The sequence below is a fragment of the Dama dama genome, chromosome 33 (assembly GCF_033118175.1).
Source record: "Dama dama isolate Ldn47 chromosome 33, ASM3311817v1, whole genome shotgun sequence".
In the NCBI taxonomy this organism is placed as follows: Eukaryota; Metazoa; Chordata; class Mammalia; order Artiodactyla; family Cervidae; genus Dama; species Dama dama.
In genome coordinates, this window is record NC_083713.1 from 4,122,297 (window position 1) to 4,136,256 (window position 13,960).

The following is a 13,960-nucleotide window of genomic DNA, read 5'->3' on the forward strand; positions in this document are numbered from 1 at the left end:
TGTCTACATCTTCTTTTCCCCTGTGGTACTTAGAAAGCCTTCAAGAGGTAAGAGTTTTGCAAACAAACATTTTCAGGCTACTACAAAGCTGAAAAGAGTAAGTACCTGTATATCTCGGGAGATATTGCGAGTTTAGTTCCAGACCATCACAGTAAAGCAGATACTGCAGTAATGGGAGTCACACAACGTTTTCGGTTTCCCAGAGCATGTAAAGTTATGTTTACACTATATGTAGCCTATTAAGTGTGTGATAGCATTATTTCTTAAAAAATAATGTATGTGTGTGCTCAGTTATGTCCAACTCTTTTTGAGACTCCATGGACTATAGACCACCAGGCACCTCTGTCCGTGGGATTATCCTGGCAAGAATACTAGAGTGAGTTGCCATTTCTCTTCCAGGGGATCTTCCCCATCCAAGGATCGAACCCATGTCTCCTGCGGTTCCTGCATCGGCAAGCGGATTCTTTTACCACTGAGCCACCTGGGAAGCCCAAACATAATGTACAGACTTGGTCTAAATAATAGTGGCTGATACACAAAAGTGCTGAATGTGATTCATGCTGCACTGCCCCAAATGTCCCATATCCCTTTTGCCACCACTCAAACTTGACCGTACTTTTAAGTAAAACAGTAGAACATTTTTATTTAACATTGTGCACAAGAAATTCAAGACTGTATTTTTTACAACAGTACTTACCAAGACCAGAAATTCACTGTGCTTTAGTATTACTTGTAAGTTAGAAATAATGTGCAGGGTTCCCCTGTGATAGCAGAGGAGACAGGCCAAGAGTCCCATAGGAATGTCAACCAAGAGTGTTAGAAGACAATACTGGAGGGAAAATAATAAGGGTGCTAGAAATGTATTTTAAAAAGCATGCCATTGTGGTACTATAAAAGCAGCTCAGAATCTTGGTATTGAGAGACTACATAATGGTTGTGTCTCTTCAAAAAGTAAAAACAAAGTATATACCTTAATTTAAAAATATGTTACTGCTAAAAATAAGCTAACCACTACTGAGCCTGCAGCAATAATAGCATAACATAGCATAATCATAACATCAAAGATCACTGATCATAGCAACTTTCCTGGTGGTCCAGTGGTTTAGACCCTGCACTTCCAGTGCAAGGGGCGCTGCAAGGGTTGGATCCCTGATCAGGGAACTAAGATCTCACATGCTGCGTGGCCAAAATAAATAAATAAATTAAAATTTTTAAAAAGATCACTGATCACAGATCAACCTAACAAATATAAAAATAATTTAAAAGTTTAAAATATTGCAAGAACTGCCAAAATGTGACACAAACACATGAAGTGAGCAAATGCTGAAGGGAAAATGGCACCAACAGATTTGCTTTATGTAGGATCACCACAAACTTTCCATTTGTAAAAAATACACGATCTGAAAAGTGCAATAAAGCCAAGAGCAATTAATTATATGATGTCTGCCTGTACCTTATTCAGAACACCATAAAATCCTGGAAGTGGGCTCCTCCTGCCCAGCACCCCAGGATGCCTAGGGAGCTAGGGAATGAGCTGGCTGCAACTGAAACAGACGATAATTGCCAGGGAGACCCTCACATCTGCCCTGACTAGGTGAGCTGGGTGGCCAGGCATGCGCCCACATACACCTTTCGATTCTGAGGTTGGAGTCTCTCGCCCATACTTAGAGAAAGTGTGGCCAGGGCAACAGCACGACGGGTGGCTGCTCCCTACCCACCCCTTCCTGGGAGCTGCCAGCTGCAGGGACCACAGGCTGGGCAACAGCGAGGGGCTGCAATCAACGGGGAACCAGCCAGTTCTGAGGCCGTCTTAGGGTAGTAGTCTCCAACCTAACGGTATACCGTATAATCCTTCGAAGTGACAGAATAAAATGCGGGAGTGTCTGTAATTTTGCCTCACAAAGAGGAACAAAGTCTCCCTGAGAGCAACACATCTGCCCCCACCTCCTTGCCAGATCCTCAAGGAGCAGTAGGAGCCAATGGCTCCCGAGGCTCATAGGCACCCCATCACTGTAACTAAATGAACTGCTTGGGGCTGAACTGTGTTCCCCTTTCAAGTCCTAACTCTTCGTACCTCAGACTGACTGTATTTGGAGATGGGTCTTTACAGACGCAGTTAAAGCAAAATGAGGTTAATAGGGTGGGTCCTAATGCAATGTGACTGGTGTCTTTTATAAGGGGAGATCAGGCCACAGACAGGCACAGAGGGAAGGCCATGTGAAAACATGGTGAGAATGTGGCCACCTACGTGCCAAGGACAGAGGCCTCAGGACGGGGCAGGCCCTCTGGGAGAGCCAGTGGGGCTGCTGTCCAGCAGGACAGCCCCCAGTCACTCTAAACCACAACACAAGCTCCTGAGGTACGGAGCTCCTTAAAAGCACATTCAAAAACGGTTCAGGTACACTCAAAAGTGCAGGGCAGGACGTCACGCCTTCCAAGGGAGCCGCCCCAGACCTCGGCCATCCTGGCAGAGGCTTCCCAGAGTAGGCTAGCCCTGCTCTGTCCATCCCTGGCGTCTGTCAGGGCATCTGTGGCCACAGAGAGGGTCCAAGCCTCTCAGAGCTTGTGTGCAACGCTGCTCAGTGACACAATCCTGGTGGAGGGAGGGTGGGCAGTGTTGGTTTTTCCCTCCCTCAGCTGACAGTTCCAGAGGGCAAGGACCGTCCCCCTCCCCTCCCACCCTTTGCATGGTTCTTACCTTGAAGCCAATCTTTGCAGGAGGAGGCAACTGTCTGAAACAAAAATTACTGGGACTTCCCTGGTAGTCCAGTGGCTAAGACTCTGCAAAGATCCCATGTGCCGCAACTAAGACCCAGTGGCAACTAAGACGCAACGCAGCCAAATAAAGTGAAAACTTAAAATACAAAGTAAAAACTACTCCCTATGACAAGTTATTTTATGTGCCACCTTGACTATGCTATGGTATATTACGGTTTTTGGTCAAACATCAGTTTAGATGTTGCTGTGCAGCTATTTCTTAGGTGTGATTTACATTTAAATAGGCAGCCTTTGAGTAAAGCAGGTGACCCTCCATAATAACATGGGTGGGCATCATCTAAACAGTTGATGACCTTAAAAGAAGAAAATGAGGTTCTCCAAAGAGGAAGGAATTCTTCTTCAGAGGACCTTTGGACTTGAGCTGCAACATCAGCTCTCCCAGAGTCTCAGCCTGCCTACTCTAAATTCAGAATTGCCAACCTCCACAATCATGAGTCAAATCCTTAAAATAAATCTTTCCATATACCCTATGGCTCTGTTTCTATGGAGAATCCTGACTAATACACAACCCCCCCACCCCAATTAAAGCAAAGGAAGAAATACAGCTGCCATGTACAAAACTCTTATGAATGTGGTCTCCAGGGCAGAAGCAAAGCTGACTTCAGAATCTGAAAGTATCACGCACATGCACAAGTCTGCTTGATTTAACACACTTAGTTATTCCATGACCCCTGGGACAGACAACCCCAATGAGTCAAGAGACCCAGGTGGTTGTAACGCTAGTTGGTTTTGTGGAGACTGGTCCTTCCAGGCAGGATTTGTGGGAAAAGAAGAAAATTCTTTAAAATGGAACAGCTTGAGTAACTTGAGCTTTAGGGAGGGATTTAAATAAAATGTAAATCCTCATCACCACTTCTGACCTGGGCCTGTGTGGTTCTTCACAGCAAAGTGTACCTTCTTCTGTGAATATCTTCAAAGATGTAGCGTCGCCTACATCCACTCTCCTAGTCAGGACAAACGGGCACAAGGAACAACCATGCTAGCTCAAGACATAAAATTCTGGTTATCAAATCAAGTTCCAAGATGGAACTCACTGCTCTCTAAGCACTGGTTTTTCTCTCCCATGGAGCAAAATTCTCCCCAAAGAGAGTAAAGAACAGGACCTGACAACTTTGGCTAGTCCAGTTCTGAGATATAAATACAAATCACTTGTTTCAAGTCACAGTAGCTATTACTGTCCATGTGTCTTATTCACAATTAAAAAATCTGAATGCCACAGTTTAAGGCCTAGCTTGTGGCTTCTCTCTCCACAGTCTTGCACGAAGTAAGGCAGTCATGACAAAGTTTGGGGCGGGGGGGGGGGGGGGGGTGCGGTGCGTGTAAATGAATGCTCAACAGCACAAGTGTATACCAGGCTCAAACCAACACAAAGGTAAAAAAGGTAAAGAAACACATTCCTGTATTATTTTTGAGACCAAGTTCTGAGAGGCTTTAACACAAAAAAATCATATAAATGCAAAGCTTACCCCTAGAGTGCTCTAGAATCTTACTTTTTTTTTAAAAGTCACTCAGTTGTGTCCGACTCTTTGTGACCCCATGGACTATACAGTCCATGGACTTCTCCAAGCCAGAATGCTGGTGTCTTATTAGGTAGCCTGAACTCAGACCATTCACGGTGCTAGGTTCTCTACTGGCTCCTACACAGCTGCTATGTCTAAGCTCCTCGCTGGGGCCAAAGGGTCTCCCGATATAAGATATACAGAGAACAAGTAACAAAAAGGCATATGTGAATCCTAAGATATAAGTACCTGCATTGAGTGAAAATGGACAATCCAAAGGCAGACAATGACAGAATGGGAAAAACCATGAACCAAGTACCTGCGGCTGCTCAGTCGGGTCTGACTCTTTGTGACCCCATGGGTTACAGCGCCCCAGGCTCCTCTGTCCATGGAATCTCCCAGGCAAGAATACTGGAGTGGGTTGCCATTTTCTTCTCCAGGGGATCTTCCCAACCCAGGGATCAAACCCATGTTTCTTGCATCTCTTGCATTGGCAGGCAGATTCTTTACCACCCCACCACTTGGGAAGCCCTATATGCTACCCATGAGAGAGAAATTTTAAATTCAAAGACACAAGGGGGTGAAATCAAAAGGATGGAGAAAGATATAGCATGCAAAGAGAAAACAAAAGTGGCCAGAGCAGCTATATTAATATTAGAAGTACAGACTTGAAACAAAAAATTATTACTAGAAACATTATAATAAAATAGTCACTCCATCAGAGAGATGTGACAACTATAAACCTAATCAACTAACAACACAACTTTGGAATACATGATACCACAGAGAACATGATCTTCTATGTAGAGATTTCACAAAAGATTTCACAAAAAACCTGTTAGAGCTAATAGATGAATTCAGTAAAGCTACAGGATGCAAAAGCAACACATAAAAATCAGCTGCATTTCTATACATTAGTAATAAATGTCCCAAAAAGATTAAGAAAACAATTCTATTCACAATAGCATCAAAAAGAAAACAAAATTAAGAATAAATTTAACTAAGGAGGTGAGTGATTCATACACTAAAAATTACAAAACACTGATTAAAGAAATTAAAGACACAAATAAATGGAAAGATATTCCATGTTCATGAACTGGAAGACTTAATATTGTTAAGATAACAATATGCAAAATTCCCTGGTGGTCCAGTGGTTGGGAGTTCTTGACAGGGGCTTGGGTTTGATCCCTGGTTGGGGAACTAAGATCCCCCAAGCAGCGGGGAGCAACCAAAAAAAAAAAAAAGTCAGTATAACTCAAGCTATCCTCAAATTCAATGTAATCCCCATCAAAATTCTAACAGCATGTTTTTTTTTTGCAATAGAAAAACTCATCTTAAAATAATATGGAATCTCAAAAAACCCCAGAATAGCCAAAACAATCTTGATAGAGAACAGCAAAGCTGAAAGTCTTTTACTGATTTCAAAACTTACTATAAAGTTATAATAATCAAAACTGTGATACTGGCATAAAGACTGGCACATTGACCAATGAAACTGAATAAACAGCCCAAAAATAAACCCTTGCTTATGTATATGATCAGATGATTTTCAAAAAGGGTGTCAAGACCATTCACTGAAAAAAGGACCTTCTTTTTTTTTTTTTTAATTTTTGGCTGTGCTGGGTCTTCATTGCTGCACAGGATTCTTCTCTAGTTACAGAGAATGAGGCAATTCTCTAGTTGTGGTGCAAGGGATTCTCATTGCTGTGACTTCTCTTGTTGTGGAACATGGGCTCTAGAGCATGCAGGCTTCAATAGCTGCAGCACGTGGGGTCAGTAGTTGCAGCTCCCATGGGCTCTAGAGCACAGGCTAAATAGTTGTGCCGCACGGGCTTAGCTGCTCTGCAGCATGTGGGACCTTCCTGGACCTGGGATCGAACCCATGTCTCCTGCATTGGCAGGCAGATTCTTTACCACCGAGCCACCAAGGAAGCCCAAGATTGACTTCAACAAATTGTGCTGGAAAAACTGGACATCCATATGCAAAAAAGTTAAACTGGACCATCACCTCACACTATATACAAAAATTAACTCAAATGAACAAAACACCTACACAGAAGAGCTAAAATTATAAAACTCTAAGAAGAAAAGCTTCATGACACTCAATTTCGCAATGATTTCTCGGATATGACACCAAAAGCACTAGCAACAAAAGAAAAAGTAGATAAAAATTTTATCTAGTCTAAAACTTTTTAGACTAGACATGAAAATTAAAAATTTTTGTGCACCAAGGACACTATCAAGAGAGTTAAAAGACCTAAAGAATGGGAAAAAATATTTGCCAATTGTGTATCTGACAAGGGATTGCTATCCAAAATGTATAAAGAACTCCTACAACTCAACATGAAAAAAAAGAAACAACGTGATTAAAAAATGGACAAAGGATTTGAACAGATATTTCTCTAAAGAAGATATGCAAATGGCAGATAAATACATGAAGAGATGCTCAACACCATTAATCATTTAGTTCAGTTCAGTTCAGTTGCTCAGTTGTGTCCAACTCTTTGCGACCCCATGAATCGCAGCACACCAGGCCTCCCTGTCCATCACCAACTCCCGGAGTTTACTCAAACTCATGCCCATCGAGTCAGTGATGCCATCCAGCCATCTCATCCTCTGTCATCCCCTTCTCCTCCTGCCCCCAATCCCTCCCAGCATCAGGGTCTTTTCCAATAAGTCAACTATTTGCATCAGGTGGCCAAAGTATTGGAGTTTCAGCTTCAGCATCGGTCCTTCCAATGAACACTCAGGACTGATCTGCTGGATCTCCTTGCAGTCCAAGGGACTCTCAAGAGTCTTCTCCAACACCACAGTTCAAAAGCATCAATTTTTTGGCGCTCAGCTTTCCTCACAGTCCAACTCTCACATCTATACATGATCACTGGAAAAACCATAGCCTCGACCAGACGGACCTTTGTTGGTCAAAACTGTAATGAGACACTATTTCATGCCCATTAAGGCGGTTATTATTTTTTAGAAAAAAGGAAAATAACAAGTGTTGGAGAGGATGTGAAGAAATTGGAATCCTTGTGCAATGCTGGTGAAGCTGCTAAGGAAAATAACATGACAACTGTTCAAAGAAATTAAACATTTAATTACCATATAACCAGCAATAACAGTTCTGGGTATATAACCAAAGGAACTGAAAACAGCATCTCAATAAGATATGTGTACACCAATGTTCATAGTTATATTAAGCCAGAGCAGTGCTTCATTGGTGTCTGGAATAGTCGTGTTAATAGACAGGAAGTAGAATGGTTGCTACTAGGAGCTAGAGGAATGAGAAAATGGGGAGTTAGTATTTAAATGGGTAAAGACACAGACATAGAAAACAACTTATGGTTACTAAAGGGTACGGGGGGAAGAGACAAATTAGGAATTTGAAATGAACAGATACACACTACTATATATAAAATAAACAAGGACCCACTGTATAGCACAGGGAACTATATTAAATATCTTATAATAATCTATAATGGAAAAAATCTGAAAAAAAAATAGACCTGTATATGTATGTATATACATATGTGTATATATTTATATATATACACACACACACACACACACACACACACAAAAGATGGAATCACTTTGTATATCAGAAACACTGTAAATCAACTATACTTCAATAAAATAAATAAGTGCAGAGGTTCAGTTTGGGATGAAGACAGAATTCAGGGGATGGATGGTGGTGGTGGCTGTACAACAATGTAAATGTACCTAATGCTACTAAACTGTACACTTAAAATGATTAAAATAGTAAACTTTAGGTTATTTATATTTTATTATAGTAAAAAACACAATCAGGCAATATCTCCCCAATTTATTTTTTTCCCATTTTTTTAAACATTTTTTCAGCTACTGCAGTTTATTTCCCCCTTCATAGAAATGTTAGAGTCAGTTTGTCTTTTATCTATAAAAACAATCTGCTGTGACTTCTATTAATTAAACAAAAATACCTTATGACCCAGCAAGAACACTTCTAGATTTCTATCAAAAAGATATTATAATATAGGCTTGCATAAAGACTTGAACGTGAGTCTTCATCGCAGCAGTTATTCATAACAGACAAAAAAAAAAAAAAGAATCTAATGAATGGTTAAACAAAATGTGATATATCCATTCAATGGAATACAATGCAACAAAAAAGGAATGAAATGCTGGTACATACTAGACCAGAAATAAACTCCAAAAACATTATGCTAAGTGAAGAAAGTTACACATAAAGAACACAGATTGTACACTTTCATTCATGTTAAATGTCCAGACATGGTAGATCTATAAAAGAAAGCAAATTAGTGATTAGCAGGAATAGGGGCTAGGAATGGAGATTAACTGTAAAAGGTCATGAGTGATCTTTTTGGGGTGATACATATGTTATGATGGTGCTGTCCAACTCCATAAATCTACTAAAAATCACTGCACACTTAAAGGAGGTAATTTTATGGTATGTACATTGTACCTCAATATAAAGTTAAGATTTTTTTTTTGCTGCAATAATTTATTGGAATTGTGTTAAACCTATAGATCAACTTGGAGGGAAGTAACATCTTTACTATGTTGAGGATTTCAACTCATGCCCATACATGCCTCTTCATTTATTTACATGAGTTTTGTTTCATTCATTAGCATTTTGCAGTTTTCAGCTTATTGATCCTGTATGTGTTTTATTAAATTTATATCTAAGTATCTGATTTTTTGAAGCTGCTGAAAATAGTTATTTTTAAACATTTTACTTTCTAATTGCACATTGTTGGTATATAGAAATAAGACTGATTTACATGCGTTGACTGTATATTGTGACCTTATTAACTTCACATACTAATTCTGATAGTTTTTTCATAGATTCCTTGGATTTTCTATGTTGATAATACCATCTGCAAAAAGGGACAATTTTCTCTTTGCAATCTGCCTTTTATTTATTTTTCTGACCTTATTGCCCTGGCTAAAATAGTTTTTTAATTATTATATATGTTATTAATCCATGCTCTACTTCTTCGGTTGCAAAAATGATGAATAGCTAGGACAAGATATATAAAAGCTTTAGAAGCCAAAGCATGAATATTAACAATACATTCCTATGTATATTATCTCCTTTGATCTTCTTAAGAATCTAATAGGTGCTTTTTCCATGTTACCAAAGAAGAAAAATGGTCAAAGGTAGTCCAACTAACATACCTATCAGGGCTCAGGTGATCATATTACAGCAGACATATATAGTAGCTTTGCCAGGACCCAACTTGATCTCACTTGCCAAAGTCCTAGGCGCTGACTGAGCTGACCCCTCTATAAACTAGTACTATTAAAACTCAGATCAAAAGCCAAGACACAAGACTGTCACACTCTGAGGTGCTGAGGGGACACTGGCCCACTGAGGAGCAGAGGCAGTGACCCTGGAGTGGCACCCGAGCAAGCACAGTGCCTTCAAAAATCACAGGTGAGTGATTCAGTAAGTGTATGAGGCTCAGGTCCCAAGGTCTAATATTTTGGAGAAAGCATCTTTGGCAGCTTCTTTCTAGTTTTTAACTTACTAGTCAGAAGGCTGGAGTCAAAGTCTGGCTCTTATCAGGCATGCTAACTTTTAAAAAAAATTATTTATTTATTTGGCTGCGTTGGGTCTTATTAATAGTTGTGGCACGTGAACTCTTAGTTGAAGTATAAAGGATCTAGTTTCCTGACCAGGGATCGAACCCTGGACCCCCTGCATTGGGAGCGAGGAGTCAGCCACTGGACCACCAGCAAAGTCCCCAGACATTTAACAGGCACACACTTCACCTCTTTGTCATTTTCCTCATCCATGAAGTGAGAATAATAATTGCACCTATCTTTGTGGGTTGTGAGACTAGTTAGTATGTAAAGTACTCAAGAGTTAGCAAACTACATACAGCCTACGGTTTCTTCCACAAGTAAAGTTTTTCTGGAATACAGCCACACTCATCCATTACGAATTGTCTATGCTGACTTCATGCTACAGTAGTGAAACTGGGGAGGTTGTGACAGAAACCATATGGCCTGCAAAGCTGTACATAATCACTATTTGGACCTTTACAGGAAAAGTAATCCTGGCCTACAACAATGCTGGGGCTTCCCAGATGGTGCTAGAGGTAAAGAATGTGCCTGCCAATGCAAGAGACATAAGAGACTCGGGTTCCATCCCTGGGTTGGTAAGATCCCCTGAAGCAGGGCATGGCAACCCATTCCAGTATTCTTACCTGGACAATTCAATGGACAGAGGAGCCTGGCAGGCTACAGTCCATGGGTTGCAAAGAGTCAGACATGACTGAAGTACCTTAACATGCACACACACAAAACAACACTGAAGCAAAGTAAGCACTCAAGAAATGTTGCTCTTGTTCAGTCGCTAAATCGTGTTCAACTCTTTGCGATCCCATGGACTGAAGCACGCCAGGTTGCCCTGTCCTTCACTATCTCCCAGAGTTTGCTCAAACTCATGCCCACTGAGTCAGTGATGCCATCCAACCATCTCATCCTCTGTTGCCCTCTTCTCCTCCTGCCCTCAATCTTTCCCAGGATCAGTCTTTTCCAATCAGTAGGCTCTTCGCATCAGGCGGCCAAAGTACTGGGGCTTCAATTTCAGCATCAGTCCTTCCAATGAGTATTCAGGACTGAATACTTCAGGACTGACTAGTCTGATCTCCTTGCTGTTCAAGGGACACTCAAGAGTCTTCTCCAGCACATTTCAAATGCATCAATTCTTCAGTGCTCAGCCTTCTTTATGGTCCAGTTCTCACATCTGTACATGACTACTGGAAAAACCATAGCTTTGCCTTTGACAGCAAAGTGACGTCTCTGCTTTTTTTTTTAATACTCTGTCTAGGTTTGTCATAGCTTTTCTTCCAAGGTGCAAGTGTCTTTTAATTTCATGGCTGCAGTCACCATCTTAAGTGATTTTGGAGCCCAAGAAAAGAAAATCTGCCAGTTTCCAATTTTTCCCTCCATCTATTAGCCATGAAGTGATGGGACCAGATGCCATGATCTTAGTTTTTTGAATGCTGAGTTTTAAACCAACCTAAAAGATACATTAGCTTTTATTTAAACCCTCATTCACTTCCAGAATGATAAATCTAAGTATATACATAAAGATATAGACACAAGCACTGAATATGGTAGTTCAGTTCAGTTGTTCAGTTGTGTCTGACTCTTTGACCCCATGGACTGCAGCACTCCAGGCTTCCCTGTCCATCACCAATTCCCGGAGCTTGCTCAAACTCATTATGTCCATCGAGTCAGTGATGCCATCCAACCATCTTATCCTCTGTCATCCCCTTCTCCTGCCTTCAATCTTTCGCCGAATATGGTGGTGACAAATGCAAACTAATGTCAGTTAACTAGGGGCTGATTAAATAAATTATCATACATCTAACCATAAAGCACTATAGTCATTAAAAGGAATGAAGAATATCTGTGTGTATATATAATATATATGCCAACATGTTAATATTTCCAAGATCTTTAAATAATCCAAGAACATTAAGTGAAAAGGTACAATACATGCAACGTAATCTCGCTGTCATTAAAAGAACATACACAAAAATAAAACCTATGCACAGAAAAGGCTACATACCAAGAGAGACTTACTGAGAGAATTTCACATTTAGTATATGTAGTGGAGTACTGTTTGAATTTTTAGTAAGCTTAAGTGTTGTAATTCTTCTCATGAATTAAAAGTGTTATTTGACTAGCTCAGGTTGTATCCTAGAGGCACACGTTTCAAACTTTAATGTCTTTACCCCTCAGGGACAAACTAGAGTATGGATGAATGGCAAATGCGTTATGCTGAGTGAAATAACCACACTCAAAAACTACATATGACATTCTGTAAAAAGCAAAACTGTAGGAATGGAGAGCAGATCAAGGGTCAGGAGTGGAAAACGGAGTTGCCTACAAAAAGGACAGAAAGGGGCTGGGGGGGTGATAAAACTGCTCTGTATCTTGACTGTGGTTGTAAGTCACCAGACACTAAGCATTTGTTAAAATTCAGACTGTTTTATAACAAAGTCAATATTACTATAAGTCAACTTAAAAATTAATTTAAATAAACACACAAAAACACTTGGCGAGTAACTTTTCTTTGAGGGCCGTATGCGCATGCAAACGTATGTTTTCATACCGGAAATGTTTTCCACATTTCCCTGTTCACCTCTGGCATAGAGATGCCGCTGCGTGAAGACTGTGTTTGGCACCATCTTCCTAAGTGAGTTCCCACAAATGCAAACTTGCCGTGGCCCACATTCATTTAAAACTTGATTACTTTCTTCAGGCTCAGTACGGGTAGATCTGCGCTTCACCCGAAAAACCGCTGAAGGCCTTCAGGAAGAAGGGACGGCGGGCACCGGCGCGCAGCTTCACAGGCCCTGGCCGCGGCCGAGCAGGATTTTCCAGCGCGAGCCCAGAGCCGCTGGAGCTGCTGGGTGCAACCCCGAGGACGCTGCTGCTTCAATCACGGGTCATCGACGGAATCACGCTGCCAATGGCCAAGAAACACCACCCAACTCACCAAGCTCCGACAAAACCCTGAGCGGCGCGGCGCACAGCACCGTCTCTCTACTCCCGGAGAAGGAAACTCCCAAGTCTCAGACTCCACAGAAGCGGAGACCGTCCAACACCCGGCTTCATAAGCAAATCGCTATCCCGCGGTTCAGACATAACGCTAGGGTGGACGTGCTCTGGACGCCTCTCTCGGCTTAGAAAGCGCTTCTTAAACCCCATTTCCAAATTATTCTTCCACCCTTTTCTCCCACCCACCAAGCGCTGCGAATTAGGAGCACGCATTTGAGGCTTAAAATATACAACTCAATCTGGCTGTGTTGAACCGCGCTGCCCACGTAACAATCCCGGCTCCTTAACAAAGCCCCAAACTCCTCTCCCCAAGAATCTGCAAACTGGTCTCGCTCGGGCAGTCTCTCCTTCCCTCAGACAGGGGCACAGAGCACGACCTCAGCACAAACTGCCTGCTCCGTACTTCCAAACAATAACTGCAAAATCCCAACGGACCCTCCCCACGGCAACTCCGCCGCGCGCCAGGGAAGCTGGGGAATGGCTTCGCGCCTCCCGGGCCGGAGTGATCCCGGAGGCCGCGCCGCCCAGGAGGCCGCGCCGCGGAGGTCCAAGTCCCGGCTGCCTGAGGGGCCCCGGCCCGACGCCGCCACCTCCCAGCTCCGGGCCGGCCAGGCTCTGAGGGCGGGCGCCGACCCCGGCGGGGGCGCGGGGCGGGAAGGGGGCCGCAGCGCTCCTCACCTGGGTCCGCGGCGGCTGCTCGGGGGTCCCGGGCGGGCCCTGGGAGTTTCCAGACCGAGTGAGTCACTCGGGCGGGCCGGGAATGCGCCAGGAAACACCCGGCCTCCTCCCCTTCCTCCCGGGGCGGGGGCTCTCCCGGCTCGGCCCCTTCCTCCCGGCGCTCCTCCCTCCACGCCCCGGCCTTCGGCCAGTCGGCTAGCTCTTCGGCGCTGCGCTCACTCCCGCGTCCCCGGGGGCTCCAGGCCCCTCCGGCTGTCGGAAATGCTCGCCAGGGAAGAGAACCTCGAGGGCCACCCGCCGGCCGAGGTGACCCCGGCTAGTCCTCGGGACCGCGGGCGGGAGGGAGGTGGGGGCTTCCCGGTGGGAACTGCCCAGCTTGGGCCGTAGAAAGAGCGCGGAGGGCCACCCTGCCCCGGGCCTCCGTG

At 43.2% G+C, this 13,960-nt stretch overlaps 1 protein-coding gene across 2 annotated transcripts in view; it reads right to left on the reverse strand.

The window, feature by feature from the left end:
• CYFIP1 (cytoplasmic FMR1 interacting protein 1) overlaps positions 1–13,677 on the reverse strand; it is a 101,361-nt gene extending 87,684 nt beyond the window's left edge. Inside the window, exon 1 of one of the 2 annotated variants that reach the window (XM_061135414.1) lies at positions 13,536–13,677. The gene's annotated coding sequence lies outside the window, so the exon portion shown is untranslated. The remainder of the gene's footprint in view (positions 1–13,535) is intronic. The other variant, XM_061135413.1, reaches the window with a different exon arrangement.
• Between the last annotated feature and the right edge of the window lie 283 nt (positions 13,678–13,960).